Genomic DNA, 20,209 nt, shown 5'->3' with positions numbered 1-20,209 from the left:
CATGCAGGGATCCCAATGTGGGACTTGATCCCAGGACTCCAGGATCATGCCCTGGGCTGAAGGCAGGCTCTAAACCGCTGAGCCACCCAGGGGGTCCCTGGTGATTGGTTTTGAGGTGCTTTGTTATGCAGCAATGGAGGATGGAAGCAGTGGCTTCAAACAGCCACCGTGCATTATTTCTCATGAATGTGAGTTGGGGGTGGCTCTGTGGATTTGGACCAAGCCTGGCCAATCTCATTTGGACCTGCTTGTGCCTCTGCGGTCTCCTCAGGGCTTACTGCTCAGGAATGGCCTCAGCTGTGATAACTCATCTCTGTAGTACAGGGTCTTTCATCTTTGTTTTTTATTTCTTTTTTAAGATTTAATTATTTATTTGAGAGAGAGAGAGAGAATGGGAGGAGGGGCAGAGGGAGAGGGAGAGAATCTCAAGCAGACTGCTTGCTGAGTGTGGAACCCAATGCGGAGCTTGATCTCAAGACCCTGAAATCACGACCTAAGCCAAAATCATGAGTTGGGCCCTTGACCAACTGAGCCACTGAGGGTACCCTCAGGATTTTTCATCCTTTAGTGGGCTTGTCCTCCTTGGTAGAATTCTAAGAACAAAAGCAAAGTGCACAAACTTCAAAAAAAAATAAACTTTTTTTAGAACGGTTTTAGATTCACAAGAAGATGGAGGGGAAGATACGGAGATTTCCCTTATCCTCCCTGTCCCCCACATGCACAGCCTCCTCCACTTATCAACATCCCCCACCAGAGTGGTACTCTTGCTACAATCAGTGGACCTATTTTGACACATCATTATAAGCCAAAAACCATAATTTACATTAAAAATTGGTGTTGTACATTTTATGCTTTGGGACAGATGTGTAATGACAAGTACCTACCACTGTAATAACATACAGAGTAGTTTCACTGCCCTACAAGTCCTCCATGCTCTACCAATTCAAACCTCCCCACCCCCAACCCCTGGCAACCACTGATCTTTCTACTGTTTCTACTGATCTTTCTACTGTTTCCATAGGTTTGCCTTTTCTAGAATGCCATATAATTGGAATCAATATGTAGCCTTTGCAGACTGGCATCTTTCACTCAGCCATATGCATTTAAGTTTCCTCTAGGTCTCCTCATACCTTGAGAGCTTATTTCTTTTTCCCATTAAATAACATTCCAATGTCTGGACGTCCCAGTTCACCTACTAAAGAACACATTGGTTATTTCCAAATTTTGTCCAAATCATGAATAAAGCTGTTAAAAACTCTGTGTATAAGGTTTTTGTATGGAACTACATTTCCAGCTCCTTTTGGTAAATGTCAAGGAACATCATTGCTGGATCCTAAGGAGAGAGGTCATGTTTCATTTTGTAGGAAACAGTCAATTGTATTTCAAAGTAGCTGTACTGTTTTGCTTTCCCACCAGCAATGAATGAGAGTTCCTGTTGCTTTACATCCTCACCAGTATTTGGTATTGTCCGTGTCCTGGATTTTGGAAATTCTTTTTGTTTTTTTAATTTAATTTATTTATTCATGAGAGAGATAGAGAGGCAGACACAGGCAGAGGGAGAAGCAGGCTCCATGCAGGCAACCGGATGTGGGACTTGATCCTGGGACTCCAGGATCATGCCCTGGGCCAAAGGCAGACAGACGCTCAACCACTGAGCCACCCAGGCATCTCTGGATTTTGGAAATAGGTATGTCGCACAACATTTTTTCAAGTCTTCATTTACATCAAGTCTACTGAGGGGTTCCTGGGTGGCTTAGTTGGGTGGTTGCCTTTGGTTTCAGTCATGATCCCAGGGTCCTGGGATCCAGCCCCCAATCAGGCTTCCTGCTCAGCAAAGAATTTGCTTCTCCCTGTGTTTGTGCTCAAGCAAAAAAAAAAAAAGGCTACTGACATTCCACTGGCCAAAGTTAATCATATAGGTGGGAATACAAAATTAGAGACAAAAGACCTGGATAAAGGGTGGTCACTAATCAGGGCCATTAATGCTATCAAATCTACTATAAGGAATCTATACATGTTTCTCATAGGGGAGTATAAATAGCATTATTAAGATTTTGGATTAAAATCTAGAATCAGGGATGCCTGGGTGGCTTAGTAGTTTAGCACCTGCCTTTGGCCCAGGGTGTGATCCTGGAGTCCCGGGATCGAGTCCCACGTTGGGCTCTCTGCATGGAGCCTGCTTCTCCCTCTGCCTGTGTCTCTGCCTCTCTCTCTCTCTCTGTGTCTCCCATAAATATATAAAATCTTTAAAAATAAATAGATGAAATATAGAATCAGAGAGATCACATTTGAAATTAAGTAAAACAATTAGATGAGCACTTCCTCTAATTTCTACTTTTTATTTTTATTGACATTTTTAGTTAACATATAGTACAACATTGATTTCAGGAGTAGAATTCGGTGATTCATCACTTACATATGAGACCTGCACTTTCTAATTTTTAAATGTGTCCAAATTTTCTGCCAAGTGACTATCGCCAGCGATATTGATCTTTTATTTCCACATTAGAGGGTGACTTTCCCAAATTCCTGTTGATGTATACGTAGAGACATAATTGGGAAGAAATAACAGGTCTCATACAGGACCAATAACTGTGTGGTCCCTTGTTCCAGGAATTAATTCACAGAAATGATCTTCTTAAGGCTTTTGGTAGAGTTCCTTAGAATCCTGTTTCGTAGGAGTTAGCTCTCTAACTAGCCAGTGGGCAGTCTGCTTTGTGAATTCTCTGGAAACCTAAGGCTGTTGGCGCCTTGTGCTTTACAGATGGGAGTCCATCAGTCTCTTTATGAGAAAGGAGGGCTGTGTGTACCCATGTATGCATGCATCTGTATGTAACGTGTGTGTGACACCCCCTTCACCCCAACCACTTTAAGTTTGCTTTTACCTGTTTTTGCTTCCCCTGCATTGCCAGGAAATATTGAAAATTGGCTTTGCATTTACACTTACCTCTCTGGGAAGCAGATTTGTTTTCCACTCCCTGGATTTCAGATGGACCAGAGGGGTGAGGAGCAGAGAAGGGGAGACTGGGATTAGCATTCCCAGATCTCAGCCAGCCTATTTACAGTGGTGCAGTGCTGCCCCCTACAAAGCGATGCACTGCAGGCAGATGAAGTGTTCTTGGATCTGTTCTTTCTCTGCCACCCTCTCTATCTACCCCAAATTGTACTTTGTTAGTCCCGTGTTTCTGTTATTATTCAGGAATTGGGAGTCAAGGAACCTGTGTTCTGGCTCTTGGGCCACTTAATGTCTTTGGATCTTAGTTCTCTCTTCTGTAAAGGGAAGCTAGACTAGATGTGTGTTCCTGTTCTGAGCTTTGAAGAGTCTAGGATGCCAAGATAAAACCAGAACGAAGTCACAGGGTTCTAAAAACACGATACCCTAAAACTCCCAGTAATGGCCAGACACATCTAGAAGAAGTAGGCTGGAATAACAGTCCAAGAAATAACAGACATTTGCATTACCAAGGAATGACTGTACTTGGTTCCCAGCGGTTAGTAAACCATAACAAGCTTAGCCAAGGTGGGGGGTGGGAGGTACATAAAGATTTCAAAACCAAAAAGAGGGGTTCCTTTACTGAGAACTTAGGGAGTATCCTTTCTTTTCTTTTTCTTCTTTCTTTCTTTTTTTTTTTTGGGGGGGGGGGGGAAGCATCCTTTCAATCAGAAATTCACCGTGACTCTCCAGGCCAGGGATATCTGAGTATAAGGACCATCAAGCGCTGCTCTTCCTCCAGCAGAATGTATACCACGCTTTGCATCAGGGGGTTTGCTTTTTTTTTTTTTTTAAACAAGGATAAGGAAGGAAATGATGAGGGTGAGAAATGCCACTTGATTCCATTCATCTGGGAGAGGAACCTTTTCGGTTCCTACTAAGTAAATTCAGCGATCGCTTGCTAGACAGCTTTTTTTCCAAGGGAGCCCTTCGACCTGCCTCCCTTCTCACTCCTCTCCCCCAGCATCTAGTGAGATCGCCCCGGCGCCCACTGGGCGCCGCCGAGATTTGGCTCCCTCTCCCGTCACCCCCCATTCGCTCTGGACCCCCCGACGTCCCTCCAGCCTGCTCTGTCCCCCGCGACCCCCTCGCCAACCTACCCTACCTGTTGGGTAGGACTTACTTCCTGGGAACTCCCGCTGTCATCACAGGGGGGCACAGCGTCGCCTGGGCAGCTTAGCTGTCCCTTCCTAGTGGCGGGGCCCCCCTGTCCTTAAATGCGGGCTTCGCGGCAAGCAGAGTCCAGCGGGCAGGCGACCAGGCGCTGCAGAGTCCAGGGGCCCGGGGGAGGGAGGATGCCCTACCCCAAGCACCGCTCTGCGCAGCGGGGCTGCAGGACTTTGGAAGCGCCGCGAGGCCCCGGCCAGCCCTGGAACCGTGGAGAACCCGCCCGAGCCCCGGCTCCCCGAGGCACCGACTGCGGCGGACCCCGCCGCCGCCGCCGCCGCCGCTGCAAACCGGTCTGGCTTCCCTGCAGGGCGTGCGGGGATGGAGCAAGGGGGTGGAGAGAAAAGGGGAAGAGCCTGGGCGGCGGGCGGGCGGGGCCTGCAGCCTCCCCGCGCCGCGGCCGCCGCCGTGCAGACTGCTCTCTCCGCGCCTCGCTCCGACTCCGGCGCGCACGGCGCGGGGACCCAGCCGGGGACCCGGACCCGGACCCGGACCCGGACCCGGACCCAGCCCCAGCCCCAGCCCCAGCCCGGGGGGCGCCGCTGCTCCTCCCGCCCCGGGGCTCCGGCCGCCGTTCGCTGCTCGCTGCGGACGGAGGACTGGCGGGGAGGGAAGGGGAAAGCGGGGACACGCGCGCGCACACACACACACTCGCCGCGGCGCGCGCATTGCACACTCGCAGCCGCGCGCCCCCGCCGAGGCGCGTCCCGGGCGAGTTTGGCCCCGCGGCTCCGGCCCGGCACCTGCCGGCTCCCCCGCCGCGCCGCGCCCCGCCCCCGCCCGCCGCCCCCCGACCCCTCCCGCCTCGCCCGCACCGAGCTCCCGGCGCCGCGGGGAGGCAACTACATCCAGAGAACTTGCAGACTGTGGCGCAACTGGTCTCGACGGCGGAGGCGCCCGAATGCTGCCCGGGTGAGGTAAGTTTCCTGCGCGTCCCCGGCCCCTCCCCCGGGACCCTGCCCCCCACCCCGCGGGGGCTCGGGGGCTCGGGGGCTCCGCGTCCTGGGGAGCCCCGGACGTCTCCCCACCCTCGCGCTGCGTCCGCGTGGGTGCTGGGGCCGGGCGGGGGGGTCGCGTGTGGCCACCGAAGTGGGACCTCCATCCGCGGGGGCCGCGAGCACCCCCAGCCCCCGCCGCGGCCGCGTGACCCCCGGGGACCCCTCTGGGTCACTTAGGCGGGAGCTCCCTCCCCTTTCCAGGGGAGCCAGCTGAGTTTTGCAGCTGCCGGAGGGAGAGCTCTCCCACCACCCTCCCCCGGCAGTAAACTGAGGCGAACTTGCGAGGCGCCCCTGGGATCTCGAGAGGGGCTGGCGAGTCGGCGTTCTGGTCGTTTCTGGCGCCGAAGCCGGATTGCACAGGTGCGCTACGGTTGCAACCCAAATGCAGCAGCCGACTTCTGCGTTTCCCCTGGTTCTCTCCCCGAGCCGGGTCCGCGTGACGCTTCGGCGGCGGGGGCGGGGGCAAGGGGCATGAGAATGCCGGGGTTCCACTCGCCAGGCCGGAGCCCGGAGTCGCCCAAACAGAAGACAACAAATGTCGGCTTATCTCTCGTCTATGCAGATGAGCCTGTTGTGTTCCTCATCCCCCAAGCTCACTTGTCTCTGGTGCCCGCCCGGCGTGGCTGGGTAGAAACCTGTTCCGGAGAAGTTGTTTGGATAGGCTGATGAATTCTTTCATCTGATCTACCGAAATCTGGGCTCTTAACAAGAAAATGCTAGTCACTCGGATGCTTTTTGAAAGGCAGAGTGTTGCAGACCCCAAATGCCCAACCATCCCCTCCCCAGTCTTTGCAGGACCTTTTCAGCCTCCCAGAGGCCCTGGCTTTAAGGCGAATGACCCTTGCTTGGTTGGGCCTGAGGATATGTTAGTCTCCTGCAAAGAAAAAAAAAGAAGCCATCTCCCCATTTGCACTCTTGAGCGTGGCTTTGGGGGAACCTCTCTTGCCCTTCGGGTGAAAATCATCCATCCAGACTTTTCTGTTGTTCTGTGGAAAGGCTGAAGTGTTCTGCAGTTGTTGGAGAAAAGCCCGAGCGTTGGTTTCATTACCCCTCTAATGTGATGAAGTAAAATAGTGCTCATGGAAGCTTTAGTCAGAACATTTCCAGCTGAAAGGAGGCCCTGGGAAAAAAAAATCTTTCTCAGCCAAGTCCATGCCAGTGGCACGTTGAGTAAGCATCATGCATGGACTCTGAGCTGAGGGGAATGGTGCATTCCAGGTACAATGATGGGAGTGGAGACAGCAGCACCCAGGAGAAAGCTGTGAAATCTGAGACTCTTGAATAATAATAGCATCTCAGTTGAGAAAGAAAACTGTTAAGGACTGAATGGTAAAACCACACTATATTTTTGCCCAAATTAAGGAGACTAGAGGGATCTCATAATAATACCTTGCACTTGAATCAATGCCTTGTTATTTGTGAATGCTTTTCAACGCTCTCATTAAATTCTGACCATTTCCGAGGGAGGCAGGGCAAAGATTATTAACCACATACTCAGAGGAGGAACACGCGGCTCCCAGATTCAGGGACTACTTGTCAGGGTAGTAAGTGGCTGGAATTAGAGTCAGCAGGCAGCTTCTCTGAAATACCCCCACCAACCCCCCGGCACCGCCCAGTGCTGTTTTGTACTTGTGGAAGGTTTCACAATGGCCACACTGTTTCTGCATTTATTGTGGTCTGCTGTGTCTCACTGTGGATCACTGTTCTCATTTCACAGACGAGCAAACTGAGGTTTAGACAGGGATGAGAGTTTTCCTTGGTATCCTGTCTAAGCTAGTGGAGGTTACAAGACTAGAACTCAGAGCTCTTGACGTCCAGTCCATGGCTTTGCAGATTATGCTGTTGTCTTGCTTCTGATGGCAATGAGGAGATGTGCTGGGTCTTGCAACACCCTAGGGACTGTTAAGCATGCCTGCTGGTGACGGGAGTTCTAGTTCTGGCACCCTGTTTGACTGTATGACCCCCGGGCCACATCATATCAACTTTGAGCCTCAGGTGTCCCATATATAAAACAAGAGACTCATAATCAATTATCTTCCACTTTCTAGTTTCAGCATTCTGTTTAACTGATTATCTATTCCACTTGTAATTTATTCCCCCTTCCCCTAGTCAATTCCCCCCCCCCCGGCCCCCCGTAGTGAAGGGAAAACATTTGCAGAGCACTTTAGCTTAGCATTTGTATTGTTCAGCATTATTATTTGACTTGGAAATCTCCTGATGGGCTGATCTACTCCAAAATACATGTCAAGATTCACTTAAATATCCCAGCCAACTCATAGCTTTAATTTTTTTTTTTTTTTTAGATTTGGAGTTTGTAAATAGTAATACTCAATAAATTGCTGTTGAAGGAAGGAGATGAATGAAGTCACTCTTAAGGAAAACACAGGCTGTAAAACAAAGCATCTCATCATGTAAATTCCCAGCACCTGCTCACCCATAAGGTGATTTACCTACAAGAGGTGCCCCTCCTGAATCTGGCAGGTACAGATGCCTGTTGTTGCACGCCTTCCTGAACGCATCATATAAAGAAGAGTTTTTCTCCATGTAGACAGTAACATTCCTAGAAATTAACTTGTGCCCTTTTAGGAAAGAGTCTTGAGATGGAGAAACCAACCTCTTCCCCCCCCCCCCCCCTTGAATGAATTTCAAGCAACTGCTAATACTGGCTGGTGGTTTCAGAGAGGAAACCTAATTAACGAAACCGACCTAGTTTCTGTTCCCCATTAAGGGTCCTCTTTCCATCCCTCCTTCCCATAGACACAAAAGTTATGTTTTTATTTTCAGAAGAGGGATGATGAAAAATTATAATGGTTCTTAAATATTATTAACAGATCCAGCCATTGGGGTCGAAGTTTGTCTTTGAGATAAAGACATTAAATATGAAATAGTTCAGAGACCTGTGCCCCTTTTATGGGTAACACAGCTAAGGCATCGAGAGGTGAATTGGGTTGCTCGGGGTCACACAGAAGTTTCGCAGGAAGAGTAGGGCTAATGTGGAATTCTTAAGAAGGTTGTGCCCGGAGCTCATGGTGAAGGTACATTTTGACTTTTAGTAATCATAGAGGTTAACGGAAAACTCCTGTTTACTGATAAGTATTAGTGAAACATCATAATTTTAGATGAGTTAGTATTTATATTTTTGCATTTTCTTATCCAGGCAGATACCATTAAAGGGAAAATTCCTGTTTTCCTCTATCCACTTTGATTATTTTGACTTACATGTATCACCAGACTCAGAATTAATATTTTGTTCCAACCAGTGTGTGGAGAAAGGGAACCATTTGAATAGAAATACAAATGTATGGTGGTTTTCCAAGGTTCTTTTCCTGGTAAATAAAGCCAGAAGCCAAAGGTGGCATTGCCATACATCCGGTAAAGTCATAAATATGTATAAATTTCATTTGCATTTTCATTTTGCTTGTACTTTAGTTAAATGGTGAGTCAGAACATTTGGTATCCTGGAAAAAAATACATTTTTTTTTTTTTTTTTTTTTTTTTTTTACTATGGCTAGAACCTTCATTAGCTACACTGTAAAACATCAAGTCCTAAATGTATTTGTTGCAGGAATGTGTTCTTTGTATCGAATATATTAACTGGAGTTGGAAGGACTCTTTTCTTTAAGAAACTGCCCAGTTAGAATTGTACATTATGTAGCTCATCTGTTCATTTGTGGACTTCTTTATGGCTATGCTAAATGTCAGGCGAGTCAGAGAGGGAGCAAACCTAGCCTTCTGTTTTAATATTTTTCTTAAAAAAAAAAAAAAAACCCTCTAAACTAAACATGATGAAATTTTTGAAATAGTGTAAACAGCTGGCTGCCATTGATGAAGTACTTTGTGCAGCCAGGTTCTGTTCCTGTATAAAAGATGAGGCTCAATTATATCTATTATATATCAATTATATCTATTTCTCTCTAGTTTCACCAGAGATATATCAAGGAGATGGTGATATAGGAAAACACAAGAACCCTACTCAGACTGGGTTACTCTTGGGTAATGTGGATTTCAAATATGGGTAATAATTAGGACATGGTACCATGTTTACTCAGTGGTGAGCGCGTGGGCATTATTTTTAAGTTAAAACCTGTCCTTGAATGGGCAACTGCCTGAAGTGTGTGTTCCTCCTATAGAAAGTCCTCTGTGTTGTTAGTGGGACTGCATAAACAGCAGATGTGCAGTATGTTTTGGGGAGTTCTTGGGTGTGTGAGTTCTTGAGACTTGTTTTCTCTAAGGGTTTTAGAAAGTCACTTGTAAAATTGTGATGAACTGTAAAGCATTGAGTGGACGTATTGCTCCACTAAATCCGGGTGTGTGTATTTTTCAAGTGGTTCTTCAGTTGGACTTGCAAGTACCGGAAGCCTGGAAAGTGTAATTACCTTGAATTGGAACTAAAGTCATGGGATGAAAGACAGAACTGTAAAAAAATTTTTTTGTAAGAAAGAGGTGGTACTTAAGCCTTGGCATCCTGGGATGCTGAGCAAAGGGATTTAGGAGGCAGATATAGTTAGAGCCAGAAAAATCTATTTCTTAGCTTGACAGACTGGCACAAGTGATCCAGTAGGGTCAATATATTGGGTAGTGGGTTTTCAACATCTAATACAGACTTTCTTCTTTCTTTTCCTTTTTCAACCACACCCACGAATCCTGATCTCTGGATCTTTGGTCATAACATTTATTGATCAAGTAAGGAAACAAGAGCAGCAAAAACAAAGCAAAACAAAACAAAACAAAAAACAATGCTGTGAGGGTGCCTGGGTGGCTCAGTAGGCTAAGCATTTGCCTTCAGCTCAGGTCATGATCCCAGGGTCCTGGGATCCAGTCCTGCATCCGGCCCCTGCTCAGTGACGAGTCTGCTTCTCCCTCTGCCCCTCCCGCCTGCTGGTCCTCACTCTCTCTCTCATGTAAGTAAAAGCTTTTTTTAGAAAAAAACAAAAAACAAAAAAAAAACAAACAATACTGTGACCCACTTGAGGGAGCAGTAAACATAGGTGGTTAGCTAATATTTGCCAATGGGAAAGGTTAGGCATCCTGTTTTATTTATCTTTATATTCTTGGAACTTAGCTTTATGGCTGGCACATGGTAGGGATTTAATAAATGTGTACTGGGCAATTTATGCATTCAAACAAATAGCACTCACTCTTCAAAACTCTGGGACATTTTGTAATTATTCTAATGATTTTATTATTTTTCAGACCAGTTTAGAAACACCAGTATTTTTTTGTTTTTAAAGATTTTATTTATTTATTCATGAGAGAGACACAGAGAGAGGCAGAGACACAGGCAGAGGGAGAAGCAGGCTCTATACAGGGAACCCGATGCAAGACTCGATCCTGGGACCCCAGGATCACGACCTGAGCCAAAGGAAGATGCTCAACCACTGAGCCACCGAGGTGTCCCAGAAACACCAGTAGTTTTAATACTCGTTAATGGTCCTTCATCTCTCACCATAAATAGGGTTCATTCACCAGACCTCCAACCTTCTTTTAACATGCCTATGAATTATTTTTTAAAAATTTCTTCTTAACAGAAATAATAATCTGAATATAAAATGTGTCATGCCTTTTATTATTTGTAAGTTTCAGATAAACATATTTTTAAAGCACCTGGAGTGGCTTAGTAGTGAGTTTACCTCGAGTACACAGACAAGAATGGACTTTAAGCTTCCCTAAGTTACTCAGTTTAAATGTCGCCTCCTCTGGGGACCTTGGCCTTCTCTGATCATCTAACCTGAAGGGAATCTTCTTCATATGTTTTCTGTACTTATCACAGTGGATACTTATACCTGTATGTATTTCCCTTGTTTTTCTGTCACCCCTCTCCCAACTCACATTCAGCTCTAGAAATTCCTTGAGGGCAGAGGTCATGGTTCTTTCACACTGTTTTTCAAGCGTTTGGCACATAGTAGGTGCCCCGTAAATGTTGGAATGAATGAATGAGTCCCCTCCATCCTGTCAAGACAAACTGGGCCCCCGTTGTTTCACTCAAGTCAAACAGGTTCAGCTATGAAGACAGTTCTTCTGGGGGCACCTGGGTGGCTCAGTGGTTGAGCATCTGCCTTCAAGCTCAAGGCATGATCCCCGCGTCCTGGGATCGAGTCCTGCATCAGGCTTCTTGTGGGGGTTCTACTTCTCCCTCTGTCTATGTCTCTGCCTCTCTCTCTGTGTCTCTCATGAATAAATAAATAAAATATATATTAAAAAAAAATAGTTCTTCTAGGCTAGCTGTGGTAGCTCTGTGAGAATGACATCTGAGTCCTGCAGGAGGAGGAAACAGTGCTTGCTTAGGTGAGTATGTGTCATGAGTATGAAGCAGAGTCTCTATTTGGAGAGCCATTCCTTTTTGTTTATTCAAAAATGAGTGGTAGCAAACTAATAAGTAGAACTTATCAAGCATGAAGCAGAACATTCCACAACTGTTAAAATGGAACCTAAAATGACCTAAGTTATAAACATTCGTAGTTCATAATTAAAGACAGGTTGTGGTGACATCGTAGGATGCTTCAGGTAGAAAGTTCCTTGTCTCAGCTGACTTTTCTTTAAGTGTAGGCTACATCACTAGCCCGACCCCAGGGAGGAGGCCAGGACAGTGGTTCTCAGGTGTGGCCCCTGAACAGCATCACCTGAGAACTTATTAAACTAGCATCCAGTACCCTAGGCCAGCTGAATCAGATTCAGGGGGAGTTCAGTAATCTGAGTGTTGGTTTCTAGATGATACTCCTGTCGCCTCAATATTGGCAGGAAGTGTTGATTCTGTTGCTCAAAGTATAAAACCTCTGGAAACACTCAGCATTTCCAGGTGATTCCCGGGTGTGTGGGAAGGGTGCCATCTTCCTGCTTCTCCAGAAATTCTAAGGGAGAAATAAAACCAGTCCTGGCTTCTCTTAAAGCCGTATGGATCATAAGAGAACAAACTCATTGACTGGATTGGGTATCTCGGACTTGAGGTGATCCACCAAAGCTCTTGATGGTCATCGTCCTGCTAAGCGATAGGTCCTCCCAGGACTGAGGTAGACCTGGGTGTGTAGGTGATGAAGGGTAAGACTCTTTGCATAACTTCTGTTTGGGTGTTGCTCCCACAGGATACTGAGTACAGGAATGATTTTATGAGCTGATGGTTGTCTAGGCAGAGGAGACTGTGATGTCCTGGCAGTTTTCAGAGTATTTCAGGTCAGTTCAACCTGCTAGATACTGATGGACCGCTTGGCTAGGACCCTACCAGGAGCTGTGGGGTATGTACGAAGGTCTAAATGTGATCTGGCTTGACTTGGTTGAGAACTTGCTGTATTCCAGGCACTTCGGAAGTGCTGTTCATTCATCTTCACCATGCTCCTGACGGTAGAGGAAATGGAAACCTGTTCAGATTCTAACATGCTCATGAACGCAGCCTATAAGAGGTGGTGCCTGAGATTCTAGTCATGGTTTTTCTGATTTTAAAACCCACGTTCTTTTCACTGCTTCATGTCTTTGCACCACGAAATGTAGTTTGGGAAGAAGAGATTTAGAAGGGAAGACATAAGTGAATCTAAACTTTGTTTCTCTGACCTGGGCCTCTCTGTGAGCTCTAGGTTGTATTATTGCCATTGTGCTTGTACTTGGGTATTCAGAGGCAACTCACAATTGACATGTCTAAGATCAGAAGATGGTTTTTTTTCCTCTGCATACCTGGTCCTCTTGCAGGGTTCCCTTGCTCTCTGGTGGGCACCACTAACCACCAGGCCACATGAGACAGAAACTCAGGGATCATCCTTGAGCCCACGGCATCTCATCCATCCTGCATTTCTGTTGCTTTTTGCTTTCTGAACATCCCCCCATCTGTCTGCTTCTCATTATTTCTATTGATTGCTTCCTAATCTAGCTTCTCAATCCTCTGCTGGATTCTAGCCACAGCCTTCCCGGGATCCTGAGTCCCCTCTGGCCCTCCCCTCATCTGTCACCTGCAGCCAGGGGCAGTGGAGGTGGCCGGAGAGGACCCTAGACCCTGCTGGCCGGATCCTTCCCACCCACATGCATCCAAGCCCTCATGGAAGCAGATGTACCCTGGCCCCTGCAGCTTTCAAGGCTGGTGGCCTTGTGAACAGCATGGCCTCTGAGGACCTGCTCTTCCAAACCAGTCTTTGTACATGGCTTTTTCAGATACTCAGTCACATTTGAGCTGTAAGTAAAGGAGAAGTATCAGTCGGCCTTCCTTCAGCCTGCTGTAACAAAGTACCATGGACTGGATGGCTTCTAAGCAACAGCAGTATATTTCTAACAGTCCTGGAGGCTGCAGTCTGGGGTCAGGGCACCAGCACCCTCGGGTTTTCATGGAGGCCCTTTGCTGGCTCCAGACTGCTGACTTCTCATGGTATCCCCACATGGTGGAAGGAGGATGAGGAGGCCCTCCGAGCTCCCTTTTTTCTAAGGGCACAAATCCTGTTCATAAGCGTCCTGCTGTCAATATCTCATCTCTTTCCAAAGGCCCCACCTCTTAATACCATCGCATTGGGGGTTAGGATTTCCACTTATGAATATTGGGGAGCTTAAGCATTCAGAGCATTGCACAGCCCTTTATGGCTTTCTCAGTGCCCTATTTAAGAACTGCATTCTGTACACAGAGAAAGCCAGTACACAGAGACTTACAAATAACAAATAGATTCAAAAGAAAAGTTGCACGAAAGAATACTTTCACTATACTACATTGAGATGCGCTTTGGTATTTTCAGATATGTTCCTTCCCAATTACAGCCTCTAGCGAACACTGGTCATGATCCACCAAATTGATTATGCTCCCCATGGGAGGGTCCGGGACCTGCACGATTTGGAAAGCACATATCTTATCTGTCCTGCTCCCGTGCTGCCTATGTAGGAACTCAGACCAGAGACCTGCATTTATTGGCCAGCTGACCATGACTCCTCAGCCAGGGCTTTTTCTTCTCCTCTGGGTGCATGGAGGGCTGTGAATTGGACAATCCCTTAAAACCCTCCCCCTCTGCTGTATTTTCATTTCTGTCAAGAAATCATGGTAAAGGGACGCCTGGGTGGCTCAGTGGTTGAGCATCGGCCTTCAGCTCAGGGTGTGATCCTGGAGACCCAGGATCGAGTCCCACATTGGGCTCCCTGCATGGAGCCTGCTTCTCCCTCTGCCTGTGTCTCTGCCTCTCTCTCTCTCTCTCTTTCTGTGTCTCTCATGAATAAATAAATAAAATATTTAAAAAAAGAAAAAGAAATCATGGTTAAACTTTCAGAGTAAACATGTGATCCAGCCCAGAGTTGGGGGAATTGTAATAAGGAGGCAGCCCTGTAGGGATAAATAAGTTACAGTGGTGAAACACATCCTTTAAACTGGGGTATGTCTATATTTTTTTCATATGATGCTCACCCTAAAGTTCATACTCACTTATTTTAGCAAGAATCTAAATATTGTGAGAAAAAATGAACTCTACTTTAAAACTATGTTAGGGGGCACCTAGGTGGCTCCGTGGGTTGAGTGTCTGCCTTTGGCCCAGGTCATGATCCCGGGGTCCTTGGATCGAGCCCCAAGTTGGGCTTCCTGCTCAGCTGAAAGTCTGCTTCTCCCTCTGCCTCTGCCCCTCATTCCTCGCTTATGCTTGCTCACTCTCTATCTCAAATAAATAAATAAATAAATAAATAAATAAATAAATAAAATCTTTAATAAATGTTAAGAGCAATTCGCCTTTTTTTTTTTTTTCCTGCCTGAAATTCACTGAGACCTGGAGGTTGCCCATTTGCATTGGCTGTTCAAACCCAAAATGCAGAGGACTTGCACTCAGAGACTCCTGGCTACTCAGAACTTTTGGGGCAGGCTGTTTTACTTCTGGAGTAATTTGCCTGATTGCTAAGGGTTTACTTACTCCTTTAAGAGTCATCATTTATTAAAGCTGCTTTTGCATAGAAAAGTTCCTGAAAAGTTGTCACACCCTTCCCCACCCAATTCTTGGAAAGATTATATAGAACAGAATGTGTCTTTTATGCTCTAAGAAAGTGATAGCTTTTGGGTCTACTCAGGGATGCAAAACTCTTTACCCCTGTACCAACTGGCCCCTCTTTACTAACTTTGAAAATTGCATTTGTCTTCTCTTGATTTTTTTTTTTTTTTTTTTTCTGTTAGCCCTATTTCTGTGACTTTCAGCAGTGGTAGCTCCTTCATTCATTGTTTGTTATTGAGAAGCTGTTGTGATCTTGGGGACCAGATAACACCCTAGTAGCTGTCTAAATTGTTTCCCAAATAAATTCATATTATGCATTGAAATTGCTTTTTAAAAAAAAGTTTTTCAGGGAGGGCCTTAAGAGTTCTATTTGTAAAGCAAGCAAGCTTTAGTCATTTCTCATTCACTCCGTTTATTGGCCAATAAAATATTTTTCTTAGGTCATGTTTCGAGGTGGTTCAGATAAATAAATTGCTACCTTTTTAGCCTGGGATAGTCACGATTTCTTTTTTCTTTTTATAAAATATGTGTTTACTGCATTATGGCATAAAGCACACTTTCATAGACTGTTTCATTTAATTTAAATAGAAGTGTAATTTATGAGTGTGTTGGTGACAGTTTGGTTTTTAATGTTTGATGCCTTTGAAGGTGGGAGGTGGCAAACATATTTCTCTTCCCATTGGAGAAATGGCATTAAAAGTTCCCCCAAGTTTCCCGATGTCCATCTTCCATTAGAAAATGCACTTTAATTCCTGCAATGAAACAAGTAAGGTGAATATGGGAAATTTAACTTTATTTTTTTTTTGAGAAATGTAACCTATTTTATTTTATTTTATATTTTATTTTTTAATTTTATTTATGATAGTCACACAGAGAGAGAGAGAGAGGCAAAGACATAGGCAGAGGGAGAAGCAGGCTCCATGCTCCGGGAGCCCGACGTGGGATTTCGATCCTGGGTCTCCAGGATCGCGCCCTGGGCCAAAAAGGCAGGCACCAAACCACTGCGCCACCCAGGGATCCCCGGAAATGTAACCTTTTGAAGGAGTGATGTGAGCCACACTGTTCTTAGGCTTGTGAATGCATTACTTGGAAACAAAAAATCAAGCATTGTTGCTTTAGCGAGCTGTTTTTAAATGATGTCCTTTTACTATTTTTTCCAAGACACATGGTCCAGACAGTAGCGGTTTGCAGGAAATGGAGTAAGTGGCAAGTCTCTCATGCTAAGGGATAAGAGAGAAACATGGCTTTTGTTTATGTTTATAGAAAACAATGGAAATGCAGCTTTTAAGGTTCATGTACAGTTGGGCTCCATTATTTAGTTTTGCAATTTCTCAGAAACTCCCTCTTCAAAGTGGCAGTTTATAAACATAAACATGGTGCGTCATTTCATTTTGTGCAAGCTTTATATGAGAAAAAGTCACTTTCCTTGTAAATGAGACGACTTCTAGAAACGTTTTAGAACGGAGTGTCAAGTGGCCTTACAGGTACACCTCTCAGCTTCAGAGATGATGATTAACAGCCTCAATGGTTACATTTTTACTGGTTTCTTCTTTGCCTCCTTCCTGAGAAAGTGGTTTCCCCAGGGGGAGGGACTGTGTTCTGGCCACCACTGTATTCCCAGCACCTACGAGGTTGTCCAGTGCAAAGAGGGTTCTCAATTAACATTGGTTGGATGGACAAATACATGATTTTCTTAAGCCAGAACAGTCTTTCCTTCAAAACTTCCCAGCTAACCTTCCTTTTTATAATGTCAGCATTCTAGCCTCTAGCCTTTCCATTGCTCCGTGTTCTTTTCCCAACCAGCAGCTTTGTTCAAGGCCAGATTTTCCTCCGTGTTTTTTTTTTTTTTTTTTTTCTCTTTTTTGCATTCCTCGTTTCTTGGCCTGTAGCTTTCAGAGCATTTGAGTACCTCAGGCCTCACTTGGTCCTGGCCACTCATCTGCTCTTGGGATCCCAGCTCTTAACTCTGTAAAAAGTACATCCATGATTCTTACATTATTATAGATTGTATGAGAGATCATAGAGTATATTCTAGGTTGGCATTATAGATCATATTAAATATACTTGAGTTGGTACCTTTTAAGAAACTGAATGTCTCCCTTCCCAAATACTCAATTTGCATCAAAGGTACCCTCATTCTTTTTGCCTCCTTTCAGAATTTTAGCAGATTTTTATTATGCTCATCCTTGTTTCTGTGTAGCTTTCAAGTCCTGAGGACTTAAACATGTTCTTATCTATTCTCATTTATATTTCCTATACGAATGCCTCTTACCTGGCCTACTGTAACAGCTTCCCAAGTGGCTTCCATACTTACCCCTGCCTTTAATCATTCACAGTGCCTGCTGTCAAAGATTATAATTTTGTCACCATCAGGCCCCCAGATGCTTAGATGCTTTACTGTGCCTGAAATCTTGATGTTTTGGTTTGGTCCACAAAACCATCCATAGCCTGACCCTCGCAGACCATTCATTGTCATTCTTGTCACAGTTGTCCTTGTAGAAGTATAACGTGACACCAGGTCCATTTCTTAAATGTGTACTCTGTACCAGGCACAGCACAGAAGACATGAAGTCATGAAGATTTGCAGTGCATTTTGGAGCTGTGTGATCACATGATGAGTAGGGTAGGTGCAGGTGGAAGGAGGTAGGGCTCCAGGGGGTTGCTGGGGCCAGACCATGGACATCTTGTCTGACTTGCTAAGGAGCATGAACTTTTCTTTTATAAGCAATGAGGCAACAACTACTAGATTTTCATGGACAGGTGTTGAGCTCCTGTTTTACGTTATATCAGCAACATTGGGCTATAGTTTGAGAGATGAGTGTGGGGAAGGGATTGGAGATGGGGATTAGAGGGTGGGCGTGGTTAGTTACAGGAGAGATGAGGACCTGATTAAGGTAGTGAGGATGGGCCAGAGTGAACAGATTGGACATTTAGGAGGGAGAATTTACAGGACTGGGCGACCACTTGTGTGTGAATTTTGAGGGAACAGGAGTAGTGGAAGATGGTTGTCTCTGGCTTTTGGCTTGAATGACTGCAGAGATGGGGGAGTGATGGTCAACAGAGTACTGAGAAGAGGCCGCATCTATGCGGAGGCTGTGGCAGGAGGGCTGTGATGATGAACCTGGTATTGAACATGTATTTGAGATACCTGTGGGATGTCAGGGTGGAGGGTGGCTGTCAGGAGAGAGGTCTATGATGGAAATAATGGCCGTGATGGTCCTTGGCTATGGGCAGTGATTCAGGTGATGGGAATGGATGACACTGAGATTGAGTAGAACACCCAGGCAGAGGGCCTACAAGGAAGCTATACAAATGTGGCTGTAAGGAGAGAGCCCCAGTATAGAGACAGGGTTACGATGTCTCACCAGTGTCTAAAGCCATGGGATGAAATGAGACTTTACAAGAAGGGTTAATAGACAAAGAAAAGAAAATGTCTGAGAACCAGCATCATTCCCTCCTCTTCCTTTACAATTTATTTCTGTATACCTTGGCTTATTACATTTGTTCTTATTGAATCTTACATTTTCTTCTCCGTTTAAGGAAATGGCATCAGATTTTCATGACTCTACTTATGTCTCACTGTTGGGGAAAGCTGCTTTGACCCCACTAATTTCCATACTCAGTTGGCCTGAAGTGATTTCTCAGGCACACATTCCCTCTGGCTGTCTTGGCTTTTCTGAATCTTCAAGAACTTTCCCTACAGGCTGACTTCGCATTTGTTCTCAGCTTATCTTTCCAAGCAGACTTGGAGCCCTGACAGCAGGGACCATGTCTTCTCTTGCTTTGGGTTTCCCACCCAGTCTGATGGCTCCAGTGTCTTCTACGGACTAGCCACTCCTACTGCTTGTTCTTGACCTTTATTCTCCTTTAGAAGAATGAAGTAGAAAGGCAAGTAACTCAGAGTTCTATAAGGATTTATATCAATTTGTGTACCCTGAGCTACCAGGCAAGGGGCCTGCTTATAATGTGTATGTAGCTGAAATGTTCTATTTCTCCCTGAAAAAAAAAAAAGAAATTTAATTTATAAAATGGTCCACAAAACCAGTGCAGAACTCTTGTAATTTGTTATTCTCACTATTTGAAACTTCGAGAGGAAGGGAAGGTATCTTTTGGCCTCTCCCCTGCACCTAGTATTTCGTAGTTGAAGCAGAGTTTATCTCCTGATTTCACTGGGTCATGCTTCCTGTGTTTTTCGACAACATTTTGCATACATTTGCACAGGCTGAATCTGGATGCAGCAAGCTCTGGTCTGAGAAGCAGAGATTCTGGTTCATCCTGCCCTTCTCCTGACATTTGGGTGACCTTTGGTCAAGTAGCTTGACCTCTTTTGTGGCATTCTCACCCTCCCTCCCATCTGTTGAATGAGAATCGATACACTGGCTCCTGGCTAATTCAAAGGCATGTTGTGAGGCCAAATGAAATGAAGGCCTTTGAGGTTCTTAGAACAAAAGCCTCATGCACATTATTTCGTAAGAATTACAGGTCAGGCTTCGGACAGCCACATTTATAGCCTATGGGTAAGCAGATCTGAAGCAGAGGGTGTAGCATCTGGTGTGCTTGCATTCCCATAAAAGAAGAATTCTCCTTCCTTATTCCCAGGGGCCAAGGGTGAGAAGTGGGACGCTTGGCTAAAGTCTGATCCAAGTTCCAGAATTGAAACACATCCTCAACGTGGGTGAGGAGAGCAACAAACCTTTATCTTTAAAAAGAGATGATGAGGCACCTGGGTGGCTCAGTGGTTGAGCATCTGCCTTCAGCTCGGGTCTGATCCCGAGTCCTGGGATGGAGTCCCACATCGGGCTCCTTTCAGGAAGCCTGCTTCTCCTTCTGCCTGTGTCTCTGATGAATAAATGAATGAACAAATAAATCTTTAAAAAATAAAAAGAGATGAGTGTTGGATATGGAGGTTTGTTGAAGAAAGCAAAACTCATATTTACTTCTTAAAGAAACAGAATGCTGGTAGGCAACAGATAATTCATATGAAAACTCCAAAGAAGGATATGTGTTCAATGTATGAAGCAAGTTCCTTGCTTACTCAGTTCAGATTGTATGGTGTATGGCTGTCATTGTCATACCTTACAGAGCACCTAACGCCATGCCTCACATACAAAGGTGGTCAGCATTTC

The 20,209-nt window shown here is 45.5% G+C and overlaps 2 protein-coding genes across 14 annotated transcripts in view; one reads left to right on the top strand and one right to left on the bottom strand.

Moving 5' to 3' along the window:
- LOC125752240 (uncharacterized) overlaps positions 1–4,490 on the bottom strand; it is a 102,259-nt gene extending 97,769 nt beyond the window's left edge. For 4 of the 12 annotated variants that reach the window (XR_007401263.1, XR_007401268.1, XR_007401267.1 and 1 more), the window contains exon 1: positions 4,116–4,489. The gene's annotated coding sequence lies outside the window, so the exon portion shown is untranslated. Of the gene's footprint in view, positions 1–1,130; positions 1,525–4,115 lie in introns of those variants that run through there. The other 8 variants (XR_007401264.1, XR_007401270.1, XR_007401269.1 and 5 more) reach the window with 4 other exon arrangements.
- A 431-nt stretch (positions 4,491–4,921) lies between these two features.
- Positions 4,922–20,209, top strand: part of PIP5K1B (phosphatidylinositol-4-phosphate 5-kinase type 1 beta) — a 300,641-nt gene continuing 285,353 nt past the window's right edge. The window contains exon 1 of one of the 2 annotated variants that reach the window (XM_035702385.2): positions 4,922–5,076. The gene's annotated coding sequence lies outside the window, so the exon portion shown is untranslated. The remainder of the gene's footprint in view (positions 5,077–20,209) is intronic. The other variant, XM_025423372.3, reaches the window with a different exon arrangement.

The sequence above is a fragment of the Canis lupus genome, chromosome 1, assembly GCF_003254725.2.
Source record: "Canis lupus dingo isolate Sandy chromosome 1, ASM325472v2, whole genome shotgun sequence".
NCBI classification, from domain to species: domain Eukaryota; kingdom Metazoa; phylum Chordata; class Mammalia; order Carnivora; family Canidae; genus Canis; species Canis lupus.
The sequence above is the reverse complement of the archived record's forward strand: the minus strand, read 5'-3'. Positions and strand labels throughout refer to the sequence as shown.